This window comes from Cervus elaphus, chromosome 25 (genome assembly GCF_910594005.1).
Source record: "Cervus elaphus chromosome 25, mCerEla1.1, whole genome shotgun sequence".
Lineage (NCBI taxonomy): Eukaryota > Metazoa > Chordata > Mammalia > Artiodactyla > Cervidae > Cervus > Cervus elaphus.
In genome coordinates this window covers 6,478,488-6,495,519 of record NC_057839.1, presented here as the reverse complement: position 1 = coordinate 6,495,519, position 17,032 = coordinate 6,478,488, and the positions used below count along the sequence as shown (strand labels likewise).

Sequence of the window (17,032 nt, the reverse complement as noted above, 5' to 3'; positions counted from 1 at the left end):
TTAAGCATCTAAATTAAAGCACACATAACAAGAGCATATAATTTTCTTTGTTCAACACTAACTGAAGTCTTTAGTCTACACAAAAGAAATTGAACACTACCACATATAGCAGTACAAACTAGAACTGCGTTACGCACTTTTCATAATATAAAATGATTATTGTCAAGCAGACTATAGATATTTTTAAAGAGCAGAGAGACTTCTCACTAACCTTTCAAATAGAAAAAATATTAAACATTTTCTATGTATCAGGCAGTATATTTGAAACTTTGAAATGATGTTTTATTAATACTGTAAAAACTTTGAATTTATATTTATCAAGAATCACATCTGACTTATTTTACTCAAAAGACAGATCTATTTAATACCAATAAACTATTACATTTCAGTTAACTTTATTAATGTATCCTAGAACAGCTATACTTTCATTCAATATCCTTTTGTAGGAAAACAAGTCTTTGACTTTACAAATGAATCTTTTTACATTGTAACATAATATGATACTTATAAAAAGGATATAAAAACAAATGGAAAAAAAAAGAATATATGTAATGTATATGAAGCACAGTCTTGTCTCTCAGTATCCAAAAGGGATTATTTCTAGAACCCCCATGGATAGCAAAATCTACAGATGCTCAAAACCCTTACATAAAATGGCACACACAGTGTCTGCATATAACCTATAACCCCCATAGGCTTTAAATCATTTCCAGATTACTTATAAACCTAGTATAATGTAAAGGCTAGGTAAACAGTTGTAAATACAATATAAATGCTAGGTAAATAGCTGCTGGCACATGGCTAATTCAAGTCTGGCTTTTTGGAAGGTTCTCGAAGTCTTCTGGAGGGGAGAGGGTGTTTTCTGTGGTTGGCTGAATTACTAAGTGTGGTCACCTCAGACACAGGTGGATGACTGTATGGTAAACCAAACTCCAGTGAACTCCCTACCCCGTCTCGCCACAGCTTCACCGATGCTGCCGCATCGTCGCCACACCCCTCCCCTGGCTTGTCCCCTTACCCTGCACCCTAGAAGACACCATGGATCTGCACGTGGTGCTTAATATTGCCTTGACATTTTTTATCACTATTACATATATTCCTACCAATATACTTTCAGTCTCACTTGTTTCAGGATTCTACTAAGTGTTTCATACAATATACATGTGCGTGCTCAGTTGCATCTGACTCTTTGCACCCCCATAGACCGTAGCCACCAGACTCTTCCGTCCATGGAATATTTCCAGGCAAGATTACTGGATCAGGTTGCCATTTCCTAATCCAGGGGAAGACCTCATACTATTAATATATACAGTTTTCTGAAATTGTTTATTTTTTCACTAAATATATCTGAAATTAATTTTTAAGTATACTTGAAGTACATTCTTTACTATTATATAATATTCCACTGTATTATGTATTACAAATATTATGATTTATGATCTGTTTATCCATTTTCATGTTGATGGGCATTTGAACTTTTAACATTTTTTGCCTTTAATAACATTTAGACTATGAACATTTTCAAACATGTCCTCTTGGTTAGAAGAGATTTTCTAAAAGACATACCTAAGAGTAGAAGCTCCAGGTCAGCAGGAATTCAAATGTTCACTTTTCAAGATAACACCAAACTGATATCCATTCTGTTTCCAACTGACTATACTTTATACTCCTACCAGTGGTATATAAGAATTCCTTTTGATTGACATTCTCTTATAACATTTATTTCTGCCAATCTACTGGAAGTAAAATGGTATCTCATGTGCCTTAATTTCCATTTCTCTTACAAGTAGTAACATTTGTTTCTGTTTTTCATTTCCCTAAAGAACTGCTTAATTGATTTCTAGGAAATTTTTCCAGACTCTTTTAGATGGTGAACCTTGCCTGGGTCAGTGTGTGTATATATGTTGCAAATATCTTCTCCCACTACTGGTATTTTTTTTTTTTTTTTAATCTTGAGTTGACTCTAGGTTTAGAAATTTATTCATATCAAGTTTTCTAACTTGTTGACCTTAAAAAAATACTATGTATAACTTTTATCTTTTAAAACTTTGTTATATCTGTATTTCCCTTCTTGATCCTAGTGTTATTTGTAAATTCACTTTCCTTCTTATCTCATGAGAGGTCTGCCAATTTTATTAGTATTTTTAGAGAATCAACTTTTGCTTTTCTTATTTCACTGAATCTTTATCTTTTAGTTTATTAATTTCTGTTGTTTCCTTCTTTCTCCTTTCTCTGGGTTTGATCTGTTGCTTCCTTCTAACATTCAACTTGGAGGCTTAAGTTACAACATTTTGGCCTTTCTTCTTTTTGTGAAATAACTCCCCAACTGAGTTCCAAATATGTTATATTTCCATTTTTCTCTCTTTTTAAAATTTATCCAAGACAGTTTCTTTTTACTTCATAGTTACTTAGAAGTATGTTTATAAAATTACCAACTACATGTAATTTATAATTTTTGCAGGTTAGTTTTAATTGCAAATTGAAAGAAAATGTGGGCTCAATGATTACTGAATTTAGTTAAGACTTGTTATATGAATTTGGTAAATTTATTAAAACTGAGATATAATTGAACTAACATATATATTAGTTTCAGGTGTACAATACAATGATTTGGTATTTGTATACACTGGGAAATGATCACCACAGTAAGTCTAGCTAACATTCATCACCAGAGAATCACAAATTTCATTTTCCTGTGGTGAGAATTTTTAAATTCTACTCTCTCAGAACTTTTCAAATATGCAATACAGTATTATTAACTACAGCTGGTGTGCTGCGTATTACATCTCCATGACTCATTTTATAACTGGAAATTTATGACTTTTGACTGCATGTGTGTGTGTTAGTCGCTCAGTTGTGTCCGACTCTTTGCGACCCCATGGACTGTAGCCCACCAGGCTCCTTTGTCCATGGGATTCTCCAGGCAAGAATACTGGAGTGGGTTGCCATTTCCTTCTCTTTTGACTATCTCTATTCACTTCAACCATTCCCCAAGTCCCACCTCTAACAGCTACGAATCTCTGCTCTGTATCTATGAGTTTGGCTTGTTTTTCAGATTTCACATATAATGAGATCATATAGTATTTGTCTTTCTCTGAGTTCATTTAAAATGCCCTAAAGGTCAATACATATTGCTACAAAGGGCACGATGTCATTCTTTATATATGGTCAAAAAATATTCCTTTTATATATATAGTGTATAATTTTACATACATATGTTTATGTATATACACACACAATCACATTTTCTTTATTCACTCCTCTCCATCAATGGATACTTACGTTGTTTCAATGTCTTGAGTACTGTAAACAAGGCTTCAATGAACACATGGGTGTAGATATTCTTTCAAATTAGAGTTTTTATTTTCTTCAAATAAAAACTCAGAAACGGAACTGCTAGGTCATATGGTATCGTTACGTTTTTAACTTTTTGCGGACCCTCCATATTGTTGTTGTTTAGTCGCTCAGTCATGTAGGATTCTTCATGATCCCCCAGACTACATCACACCAGTCTTCCCTGTCCTTCACTATCTCCCGGAGTTTGCTCAAAGTTATGTCTATTGAGTTGGTGATGCCATCCAACCAGCTCATCCTCTGTCACCCTTCTTCTCCTGCCCTCAATCTTTCCCAGCATCAGGGTCTTTTCAATGAATCGTCTCTTCACATCAGGTGGTCAAAGTATTGGAGCTTCAGTTTTAGCTCAGTCCTTCCAATGAATATTCTGGGTTCATTTCCTTTAGAATTAAATGATTTGTCTCCTTGCTGTCCAAGGGACTCTTCAGGCTCTTTTCCAGGACCAGTTTGAGAGCATCAGTTCTTCAGTGTTCAGCCTTCTTTACATTCCAACTCTGACATCTGTACATGACTACTGAAAAAAACATAGCTTGGACTATATGTTTGAAAAGTGAAGTCTCTTCTTTTGAGTAGAAATAGGTTTGTTGTTGCTTTTCTTCCAAGGAGCAAGCAACTTTTAATTTCATGGTTCCAGTCATCATCCACAGTGATTTGGGAGTCCAAGAAAGAAAACATGTCACTGCTTTCAATTTTTTCCTTTCTATTTGCCATGAAATGATGGAACTGGATACTATGATTTTTGTTTTTTGAATGTTGAGTTTTAAGCCAGCTTTTTCACCCTCCTCTTTCACCCTCATCAAGAGGCTCTTTAGTTTGTCTTCGCTTTCTGCCATAAGAGTGGTGTCATCTGCATATCTGAGGTTATTGATGTTTCTCCCGACAATCTTGATTCCAGCTTGTACTTCATCCAGCCCAGCGTTTCTCATGATGGACTCTGCATATAAGTTAAATAAGCAGGTGACAGTATACAGCCTTGACATACTTCTGTCCCGATTTTCAATCGTCAGTTTTTCCATGACTGGTTCTAACTGCTGCTTCTGCACACAGGTCTCTCAGGAGGCAGGTAAGGTGGTCTGGTATTCCCATCTCTTTAAACGTTTTCCACAGTGTATTGTGATCCACACAGTTTTCCACATGGGCTACAACAATTTACATTCCCACATTCTTACAATTGTTATACCTTGTCTTTAAGATAACAGCCATTCTAACAGGTGTGAGGTGATAGCTCATTGTGGTTTTCATTTGCATTTTCCTGACAATCAATGACATTGAGCACCTTTTCTTCTACCTAATATCCATTAGTATGTCTTCTTTTGAAATAGCTATTCAAATCCTCTGCTCTTTTTTAAACTGGGTTTTTTTTCTTTTGCTAATTAGCTCTATGAGTTCTTTACATATTTTAGATATTAGCCCCTTATCTATGTTTATGAATATTTTCTCCTATTCCATACACTGTCTTCATTTTGTGGATGGTTTCCTTTGCTGTGCAGAAACTTTTTAGTTTGATGCAGTCCCACTTGTTTATTTTTGCTTTTGTTGCCTTTTCTTTTGGTGTCAACCCAAAAATTCAAAGCCAAGATCAATGTCAAGGAGCTTATTATCTCTGTTTTCCTCTAGGTGTTTTATGGCTTCAGGTCTTATGTTCAAGTCTTTAATTTATTTTGAGTTACTTTTTGTGTATTGTGAAAGATACAGGTCCAGTTTCAGTCTTTTGCATGTGACTATACAAATTTGCCAACACCACTTATTGAAGAGACTGTCCTTTCCCCACTGTATATTCTTAGCCTGACATCATAAATTAAATGACCGTGTGAACATGCATTTATTTCTGGGCTTTATATACTGTTCCATTGATCTATGGACCTGTTTCTATGCTAATGCCATACTGCTTTATCACTATAGCTCTATAATACAGCTCAGGAGCAAGAAGCATGATGCCCCTAGCTTTGTTCTCCTTGACCAATTTTTTTTTAAAAACCATGAAACGTGTCTTATTATACTGGAGTAGGTAGGTAGCTGTTCCCTTCTCCAGGGGATCTTCCCAATCCAGGGATCAAACTCAGGTCTCCCACATGGCAGGTGGATTTTTAAAATTCTGAGTCACCAGGGAAGCCCTAACTCCTTGAGGAGATCTAAATCAAATAAACAATTCATTGTTTTTGTTAGTAATCAGTCAAGGTACCTTGTTTTCTTATTTGTCTGCTCGTCGCTTTTAAAATCATGAACAGTTCTTTGACTGCTCTTAATCTGCAGTATTCTCAAGGCCCTAAAGTATGCTATTCTTTAGAGAAATTTTTAATTTACTTTTCAGCTGGAAGCCAAGGGGATCTACCAGTTTCAGAGTACTATATCGCTACTCAAGGTTCCAACTTAATGTAAGAATCCCAAGTTTAGTACACTGACTTTGTTACTAGCCTAAGGTTTTGTCCCCAATTTCACCATTGATTATTTGCTACCCACCAGTTCATTCTGTTTAAAGTTCATCTTTTGAAAGGGGATAATCAGAGAAGGTGGAACAGAGACATGAAGGGTAGAAGACTGGAGGAGAAAGAACCGCAGATTTTTCCCAAACTTATATCAAGCCAAACAATGCAGGATTTGAATGCAGTTCAAAACAAAGGCCTTTCAGAGCATGTAGTTGACCTTACTGAAGTGAAAGTTACTATCAGTTCTTTACTTTGAAAGAAGTAAACATTAATTGTGATATAAAACCAAAACCAAAAATGGGATTTTTTATGCAGGTAGATAAATATGAACCAAATTATAACATAATCTGAATTAATGTAAAAAACAAATCTGAAACGATATAAGGCTGCCACTGTGATCAGGCAAAAAAAAAGAAACCAAAAAAAAAAAAAAACCAAATAAACCCACTATAATACATGATTACAGGGCAACCATATATCTAAAAAAAGATACCTAACTGAAGGGACAAGCAGGGTCTGAAATCCAACCTGTACTCTATTCACCATACTAGGCTGCTAGAGAAGGGAATGGCAAACCACTTAGGTATTCTTGCCTTGAGAATCCCATGAACAGTATGAAAAGGCAAAAAGATACACCACTGAAAGATGAACTCCCCTAAGGAGGTAGATAGGTGTGTACAACACGCTACTGGAAAAGAATGAAAAAATAACTCCAGGAAGAATGAAGAGATGGAGCCAAAGTGAAAACAACTCCCAGGTGTCACTGTGACTGGTGATAGAAATAAAGTCTGATGCCATAAGACCAATATTTATTGCATGGGAACCTGGAATGTTTGGTTCATGTATAAAGGTAAATTCAAAGTGCTCAAAGTAGATGGCAAGAATGAACATCGACATTTGAGGAATCAGTGAAGTAAAATGGACTGGAATGGGCAAATTTAATTCAGATGACCATTATACCTACTACTATGGGCAAGAATCCTTTAGAAGAAATGTAGTAGCCCTCACAGTCAACAAGAGAGTCCAAAATGCAGTACTTGGGTGCAATCTTAAAAATGACAGAATGATCTCTGTTCGTTTCCAAGGCAAACCAATCAATATCACAGTAACCCAAGTCTATGCCCCAACCACTAATGCCAAAGAAGCTGAAGTTGAATGGTTCTACGATGACCTACAAGACCTTCCAGAACACACAAAAAAGATGTTCTTTTCATCATAGGGAACTGTAATCCAAAAGGAGGGAGTCAAAGACACCTGGAGTAATAGGCAAGCTTGGTCTTAGAGTACAAAATGAAGCAAGGCAAAGATTAACAGAGTTTTACCAAGAAAACACACGGGTCAAAGCAAACACACTCTTTGAACAATACAAGAGATGACTCTACACATGGACAACACCAGATGGTCAATACCGAAATCAGATTGATTATATTCTTTGCAACCAAAGATGGAGAAGCTCTATAGTCAGCAAAAACAAGACCAGGAGCTGATTGTGGCTCAGATCACAAACTCCTTACTGCCAAATTCACACATAAATTGAAGAAAGTAGGGAAAACCAGTAGACCATTCAGGTATGACCTAAATCAAATCCCTTACGATTATACAGTGGAAGTGACAATAGATTCAATGGATTAAGTCTGATAGACAGAGTGCCTGCAGAACCATGAACAGAGGCTTGTGACATTGCACAGGAGCAGTAATCAAGACCACCACAAAGAGAAAGAAGTGCAAAAGGGCAAAATGGTTGTCTGAGGAGGCCTCACAAATAGTTGGGAAAAGAAGAGAAAGCAAAAGGCAAAGGAGAAACTGAAAGATATAACCATCTGAATTCAGAGTTCCAAAGAATAGCAAGGAGAGATAAGAAAGCCTTCCTCAGTGATCAGTGCAAAGAAACAGAGGAAAACAATAGAATGGAAAAGACTAGAGATCTCTTCAAGAAAATTAGAGATACCAAGGGAACATTTCACGCAAATATGGCCATAATAAAGGACAGAAATGGTATGGACCTAACAGAAGCAGAAGATATTAAGAAGAGGTGGCAAGAATACACAGAAGAACTATACAAAAAAGATCTTCATGACCCAGATAAACATGATGATATGTCCATGTGATCACTCACCTAGAGCCAGACATGCTGGAATGTGAAGTCAAGTGGTCCTTAGGCAGCATCACTAGAAACAAAGCTGGTGGAGGCAATGGATTCCAGTTGAGCTATTTCAAATCCTAAAAGATGATGCTGTTAAAGTGCTGCACTCAATATGCCAGCAAATTAAGAAAACTCAGCAGTGGCCAGGACTGGAAAAAGTCAGTTTTCATTCCAATCCCAAAGAAGGGCAATGCCAAAGAATGCTCAAACTATCACACAATTGCACTCATCTCACACACTAGTAAAGTAATGCTCAAAATTCTCCAAACAGGATTTCAACAGTACATGAACTGAGAACCTGCAGATATTTGAGCTGGATTTAGAAAAGGCAGAGGAACCAGAAATCAAATTGTCAACATCTGTTGGATCATAGAAAAACCAAGATAGTTCAGCAACACTTCTGCTCCTGCTTTATTGACTACACCAAAGCCTTTGACTATGTGGATCACAACAACTATGGAAAATGTTTAAAGAGATAGGAATACCAGACCACCTAAACTGCCTCCTGAGAAATCTGTATGTAGGTTAAGAAGCAACAGTTAGAACCAGACATGGAGCAACAGACTGGTTTGAACTTGGGAAAGGAGTATGTCAAGGCTGCATATTGTCACCCTGCTTATTCAACATCAACTGAAATGCCGGGCTGGAGGAAGCACAAGCTGGAATCAAGATTGCGGGGAGAAAAATCAATAACCTAAAATATGCAGATGACACCACCCTTATGGCAGAAAGCAAAGAGGAACTAAAGAGCCTCTTGATGAAACTGAAAGAGGGGAGTGAAAAGGCTGGCTTAAAACTCAACACTTAAAAAACTAAGATCATGGCACCCAGTCACGCCTTGATACCATCACTTGATCCCTGATCCCATCTGGTCCCATCACTTCATGGCAAAGAGATGGGGAAACAATGGAAACAATGACAGACTTTATTTTCTTGGGCTTCAACTTTACTGGAGACGGTGAGTGACTGCAGCCATGAAATTAAAAGACGCTTGCTCCTTGAAGAAACGCTATGACCAACCAAGACAGCATATTAAAAAGCAGAAACATTAGTTTGCTGACAAAGGTCCATCTAGTCAAAGCTATGGTTTTTCCAGTAGCCATGTATGGATATGAGAGTTGGACCATAAAGAATGCTGAGCACTGAAGAACTGATGCTTTTGAACTGTGGTGTTGGAGAAGACTTTTGAGATTCTCTTGGACTGCAAGGAGATCAAGCTAGTTAATCCTAAAGTAAATCAGTCCTGAATATTCATTGGAAGGACTGATGGTGAAGCTGAAACTCCAATACTTTAGCCACCTGATGCAAAGAACTGACTCATTGGAAAAAATCCTGATGCTGGGAAAGATTGAAGGCAGGAAGAAAAGGGGATGACAGAAAATGATGTGGTTGGATGGCATCACCGACTCAATGGACATGAGTTTGAACCAAGTGTGGGAGACAGTGAAGGACCAGGAAGCCTGGTGCTGCAGTCCATGGGGTCACAAAGAGCCAGACACGACTGAGCAACTGAACAACAAATAACAACAAATACACTGTCTACAAGAGACACACTCTAAAAATAAAGACACAGACGGACTGAAAGTAAATGGATGGTGAATGATAGCTCATGTAGACAGAAAGCATGAGACAGCACTGGGTAAAAGGATCAGTTAGTAAAGAAGACAGTAAAAGTCTAAATGAAGCAAAAATTGAAAATTAAAAATAATATGGACTATTCCTGGAAAAAGAAATAGCAACCCACTCCAGTATTCTTGCCTGGGAAATCCCATGGACAGAGGAGCCTGCCAGGATATAGCTCCTGGGGTCACAAAGAGTCGGACATGACTTAGTGATTAAAAACAATTGACTATTCCACAATTGTATTTAGAGATTTAATACTTTTCTGTAAATAAAAGAAATAGACAAAAAGAAAAGTAAAAACAAAGAATACCTACATAATACTATTAATCACCCTGACTTAATTGCTGTTTACTGCTACTGTACCCAATTATGGTAAAGTGTATATGCTTTTCAAGTGTACATGGTATGTTTGCCAGGATAGGCCATATGCCTTGTCATAAAACAAGTCTTAATAAACTTAATATCTGAAATCATACAAAATTATTTTGCCCAAGATAGAATTAAATTCAAAATCAGTAACAATAACTAGGAAAATCCAAATATTTTATTTAGAATATAAAAGCATACTTCTAATAATCCATAATGTAACAAAAAAATGAGACTAGAAAATATCTTAACTAAATGATAATGAAAAGATCAAAAGTCATGATAAACAGCTAAAGCAATGCTAAACCAGAATTTATACCTTTAAATGTTTTTAATTAAAAAATTACAAAAAGCCTAAAAATTAAAGATGTGACACTTCCATCCAAAATTTTAAAAGATGAAGTAAAATCAAAAGTATAAGGTAGAAAATAAGAAATCTTCCTCCCAAAAACTCAAGAAATAAAAAATAAACAAAAAAAAGTTTTTAAATCAGTGAAACTAAGAGTTCATTTCTTGAAATAATTAAGAAAATTGATAAATATCCAGTCGGTCTATCAGAGAAAAAGAGAAAAAGCAAAATTATCAAATGGATAAAATTGATAAATATCCAGTCAGTCTATCAGAGAAAAAGAGAAAAAGCAAAAATTATCAAATGGATAAAGTTGGGGAAAAAGTACAAACTTTCAGTTATAAAAATAAATGTCATGAGGATGTAATGTATAGCATGGTAACACTGTATTACATATTTGAAAGCTACTAAAACAGAAGATCTTGCCACAAGTTCTCATCACACACAAAAAAATGTGTAATCATGTACAGTGATGGATGTTAACTAGGCTTCCTGTGATGATCATTTCCCAATATATATAAACACTGAATCACTACATGGTACATCTGAATCTAATACATAGCAAGCATTCCTCCATTTTTAAAATAGGAAGAATGGAAGAAAGGCCATCACTTCAGATCCCACAGACATTAAAATAATAATAATGGAGTAATAGAAATAACTTTATTTCAGTAAATTTAAAAAAAGAGTCATCCTTGAAAGACATAAATGATTAAATTTGATCCCAAGTGCAAGAGGAAATAGGAACAGTTCCATATCAATTATCAAAATTTCATTCATAATGATAAACCTTCCAGGCCCACTGGTTTTGCTGATGAATTCTATCAAACTCTAAAGAAAGAAATAATACCAATATTACACAGATTCTTTCAGAAAATAAAGAAGGAGGCAGAAACACTTCTTGACTCATTTTATATTTTATGAGGCCAGTACTACCATTACCAAAATCAAAGTCATCATAAAAAAATAGAAAACTAAAGACAAATATCCTTCATGAACATCAACATAAAATAAAATTTTTGCAAACTGAATCTAACACTACATAAGAGAACAATATCATAACTAAGTAGGATTTATCCTAGGAATGCTAAGTCTGTTTAACAGGAAAATCAATCAATGTAATTTATTACATTAGTAAAATGAAAAAGAAAACAAAGGTCATTTGAGTAGGTACAAACAAAGCATTCAAAGAAATTAATGCCCCACTCATTATAAATAAACATTATAAACAAATAAACATTATAAAAAAACAAAAGGGAATTTCACCAAATTTATTATCAATGATAAAAGGATTAATGCTTGCTTTATGTACAAACAGAAACAAGGCCAGAATATCCATTCTTACCACTTTTGTTCAATACTCTACTAAAGGTCCTACCAGTGGAATATCGGAAGAAAAAGAAATAAAAGGCATGAAGATAAGACATAAAACTGTCTTTACTTTAGGTGACATTATCATATAAAATAATCCTAAAGAATCTACCAAAAAAAGCTATTTAAACTATTAAGTAAATTTAGCAAAGTCACAGGACACAAAGACAAAAATCAATTCTGGACTTATATGGGATAGTAGAGAATAATCAAAATTTACAACAGCATCAAAAATATACAGGAATAAATTCAGTAAAAGATGTTTAATAGCTGTGAACTGAATATAGTAAAACAAAAATTTAAAACACCTACATAAGTGGAGCAAGATACCATGTCCATGAACTGAATATTAAGATGGCCCAAACTGATACACAGATTGAGGCAACCTCAATGTAAACTGATGAGTTTTTTAAAGAAATTGACAAGTTGATGCTAAAATTAAGACAATAGCAAAAGATGTAGAACACGAAACTATTCTGAGAAAGAAGAACAAGACTGAAAGACTTAAATTACCTGATTTGAAGACTTATAAAGTTATAGTAAGCAAGACAGCATGATATTAGCAAAAGAATAGACATTTAGATCTATGGTACAGAATAGAGTCCAGTAACAGATGCTAGACTTCTATGGTCAACTGATTTTTGACAAAGGTACAGAATAATACAAAAGGAAAAAAAGTCTTTTCAGCAAATGGTGCTAGAATTTGATAGCTATATGGGTTGGGGAGGAGGCCTTATTCTTCTTACCTCACATCATTCACAAAAATTAATTCAAAGTGGATCACAGACCTGAACATAATAGCTAAAATTATTAAACTTTTAGAAGAAAAATATAGAACCTATTTATGACTTCAGTTACACAGATTTCTTCAATACAAAAACCATAAAGCCATAAATAAAAAACTGAAAATGCACATCATCAAAATTTATAACTTCTGCTCTCTGAAAGAGTTAAAAAGTTTTAAGAGTTGAAACTTAACTCTTTAAAAGTTTAACTCTTAAGAGTTAAAAAGATAAATGACAGATGGGAAGAAAATATTTGTAAACATATATGTGAAAAATGGGCTGTATACAGAATATAAAAACACTTAGAATTTCAATAATAAGACTATGTACAAAAGAACAAACAACCCAATAAAAAAGGGGAAAAAATGTGAACAGACATTTCACAAAGGAAGATGTAAGAATGGCCTAAAAAAGCACAACTTCATTAATTATCAAGGAAATTCAAAATACAAGCACAGTGAGATACTATTACTATATACCCAGTAGAATGGCTGAAAGTAGGAAGACAATATCAAATGATGATGAAGATGTGAAGCACTCTTAATGGAAATGAAAAATAGTATACTTCATAAAATAGCATAGCAGTATCTTTAATATTAAACACACATTTTCCACATGACCCCACAATTTGTTTCAGGTATTTACCCAAGAGAAAGGAAAATTTAGGTACAAAGACTTGTCTGCAAGTGGTCATAGCACCATATTCAAGTGTAACTTAAGAGGTAAACAGCTAAACAAAGTAAAAAGAAAACCATACTATACAATACTACACAGAGAAAGAAATAAATATTTACATATACAATATATTTGAATCTCAAAAGCATTATCCTAAAGAAACAAAGTCAAACACAAAAGACTACCTACTATATAATTTCATTTACATAGAAATCTAAAAGAAAGGAACCATAGTGACAGAAACCAGTGGTTATCTGGACCAAGCATTATGGAATGGAATTGAAGGGCATAAGAAAATTATTTACAGAGTGAAAGAAGTGTTTTCTATCTTGAATATGGTGTTAGTTACACAGCTATGTATCTGCTAATTTATCAAACTGTACACTCAAAAAAAAAAAAAGAAAAAGATATTAAAAACTCTTAATACAGACAAGCAAGGGGTTCATTTCTCTAAAATATAAAGAGCTCTGAAAAATCAATAAGAAAAACAACCTAACAAAATAAATGAGCCAAAAAATGAGTAATTCTTTTTACAGAAAAAGACCAAACAGTTCTTAAACAATGTTTAACATCACTAATATGAGAATGCTAAATTAGACTGAGAAATCATTTTTCACCTATAGGATTGCCAGAAATTCAAAAGTTTGGTAATACTGTCCTGTGAAGTCAATAAAATGGAACTCTCATAGATTGCTGGTGGACAAGTAAACTGGTATAGTCCTTACGAGAATAATTTAGAAATATTTATATAAATTACAAATACAATATTCCTATCTCCCAAGAAGCAGTTTTGCTTTTGGAAATTCTCCTACAGACACACTTGCATAAATATAAACTGACAAGTACAAAGTTAATCTGTATAGCATTCATTTTAATAGCAGAAGATGGCAAACAATTCAAATGACTCTCAGCAATGGAGAGAACAGTTAATTAAATTATGATACATTCAAAAGATAAAATATTATTCATCTTTAAAAAAGCATTCTCCATATACTGATTTGAGAATAGCTATAAAATACATTGTTAAATGAGAAAAAGCAAGGAGTAGAACATGAGTGTGGTATGCCACATTCCATGTAAGTAAGAGTGGATAAGAACTCAGATATTCATGAACTGTATACGCAAACAGAAACTTTTGAAAGATGCAAAACTAGCAAGAATCATAATTTGTTAGAGTGAAGAATAGGAAGACAGATTACAGGACTGGAACAGAACACATTTTAATTCCTTTTTTTTCTGGACAATGTAAATATAACATCTCTTCAAAAGATTATGTGAGTTAATCAAAATTTGATACGAAAACTAAGAGAACAGACATATTAAAGTTACATGTAAAGACAGGTCACAAATTTGAGGCAATATTTACAATTTAAACAATTAAAGATCTATAGTTTAACACTATAGTGTTAAAACACTATAAAGCACTCCATCAGCAAGAGAAAGACCAACAAACCAAATGGCGAGGAGAATGAAAAGTCATGAACATATACATCACTGATGACGATGCAAACAGTCAATAAACATAAAACACTAAACATCATTAATAACCATGGGAGTGAAAAGTAAATTATGTGTGAGGTATATTACCTCAATTAGCCTGACAGAAAGCTTAACATTATGAGCTGTTGGTGAGGAACTGGATCAAAATGGGTGGGATATAAAGTAGTATAATCACTGTTTGTAAAATATAGTTTGGCATGATCTACTGAAGCTGACTGTGTAATGAATATATATAACAAAAGCTTTACAGCAGCATTCATTATATTAGCAAAAAGCAGGAAAAACACAAATACCCATTGACAATAAATGCATCAATAAATTGCAATAAATATACAAGCAACTCCTGCAGCTCAATTCCAGAAAAATAAATGACCCAATCAAAAAATGGGCCAAAGAACTAAACAGACATTTCTCCAAAGAAGACATACAGATGGCTAACAAACACATGAAAAGATGCTCAACATCACTCATTATCAGAGAAATGCAAATCAAAACCTCAATGAGGCACCATTACATGCCGGTCAGAATGGCTGCTATCCAAAAGTCTACAAGCAATAAATGCTGGAGAGGGTGTGGAGAAAAGGGAACCCTCTTACACTGTTGGTGGGAATGCAAACTAGTACAGCCACTATGGAGAACAGTGTGGAGATTCCTTAAAAAACTGGAAATAGAACTGCCATATGACCCAGCAATCCCACTCCTGGGCATACACACCGAGGAAACCAGATCTGAAAGAGACACGTGCACCCCAATGTTCATCGCAGCACTGTTTATAATTATTTTATAATAGCCAGGACATGGAAGCAACCTAGATGCCCATCAGCAGACGAATGGATAAGGAAGCTGTGGGACATATACACAATGGAATATTACTCAGCCATTAAAAAGAATACATTTGAATCAGTTCTAATGAGATGGATGAAACTGGAGCCCCTTATACAGAGTGAAGTAAGCCAGAAAGATAAACACCAATACAGTATACTAACGCATATATATGGAATTTAGAAAGATGGTAACAATAACCCTATATGCAAGACAGAAAAAGAGACACAGATGTATAGAACAGACTTTTGGACTCTGTGGGAGAAGGCGAGGGTGGGATGATCTGAGAGAACAGCATCGAAACATGTATATTATCTATGGTGAAACAGATCGCCAGTCCAGGGTGGATGCATGAGACAAGTGCTCAGGGCTGGTGCACTGGGATGACCCAGAGGGATGGGATGGGGAGGGAGGGAGTAGGGGGTTCAGGATGGGGACACATGTAAATCCATGGCTGATTCATGTCAATGTATGGCAAAAACCACTACAATACTGTAAAGTAATTAGCCTCCAACTAATAAAAATAAGTGGAAAAAAGAGAAAAAAAATTGCAGTACTGCAGCAGTACATATGAAGGAACTATATCTACAGCATCAATATAAACTCTCATATACACAACACAGAAAAAATGAAGCAAGTTGTAAAAGAATAAATACATTTTTATTCCATTTGTATAAAGTTCAAAAACATGCAAAACTATGCATTATTTGTAGAATATGTATATATATGCAGTAAAACTATAAAGAAAAGGCATCAACTGATAAACAGCAAGCATTTTCTGCTGGCAGGAAAAAGGGAACAGCGAAGCTTGGTGTTGACCTGTTATTTAAGTTACGTGAAGGTGTTTGTTACTGCTACTATATATAAATACTTAGATGTATTTGATATTTAATAATTTTCAAAACTCTACTAAAGAAAGAAATCAATCATGAAGATAAAATGCTGTGAAACAAAATGTTAGTTCTCCCTCATTTAATTCATAATGAGAGACATGGAAGAGAACATTTAAAGGAGGTTAACTATTTCTCTATCCAAACCCTCAGCAGTACTGTGTGATTCAAAAAGCAAACCAGATAATGAACAAAAGGCATTTTAAGAAGACATCTTGTAAACATATAGGATAATTTATAAAGAATCTTTTAAAAAGAGTTTAGATGGAAAATCACTGAAAGTTTGACTATCATCACTTACCACTCACTTTCCAAACAAGATAAAATCAACAAACATGAAGAAAAAAGAAAAACATCCTGGAACTATAACTAAACTGCCTTCTATTAGAAATATATACAGCCAGTTCCATTCTCGTAAGTCATCTCGTCTAAAAATCTGAAAAGTGTATTTAATTTCCTATTTTCCATAAAGGATTTAAGGAAATACACAGAAATAAATCTTTCTGTGTATCTTTATTTTCTCAAATAAATGAAATATTTATGAGAATATTTATTTTCTCAAATAAAAAAATAAAGAGGAAATTGTGAAACTAAAATATAATAATAAAATAAAGCCATGATGAAGGCTAATAAACAAATGTAAAACCATGTAACTTTTAACTGGTCTTATGTAACTTTTAACTGGTTAAAACTGGGCTCAAAATTTTTAGTCAGCTATAGCTAAGAAG

At 34.4% G+C, this 17,032-nt stretch overlaps 1 protein-coding gene across 4 annotated transcripts in view; it reads right to left on the bottom strand.

The window, feature by feature from the left end:
• The window catches only part of RANBP17 (RAN binding protein 17), a 345,605-nt gene that overhangs the window by 273,144 nt on the left and 55,429 nt on the right, over window positions 1-17,032 (bottom strand). The window lies entirely within an intron of this gene.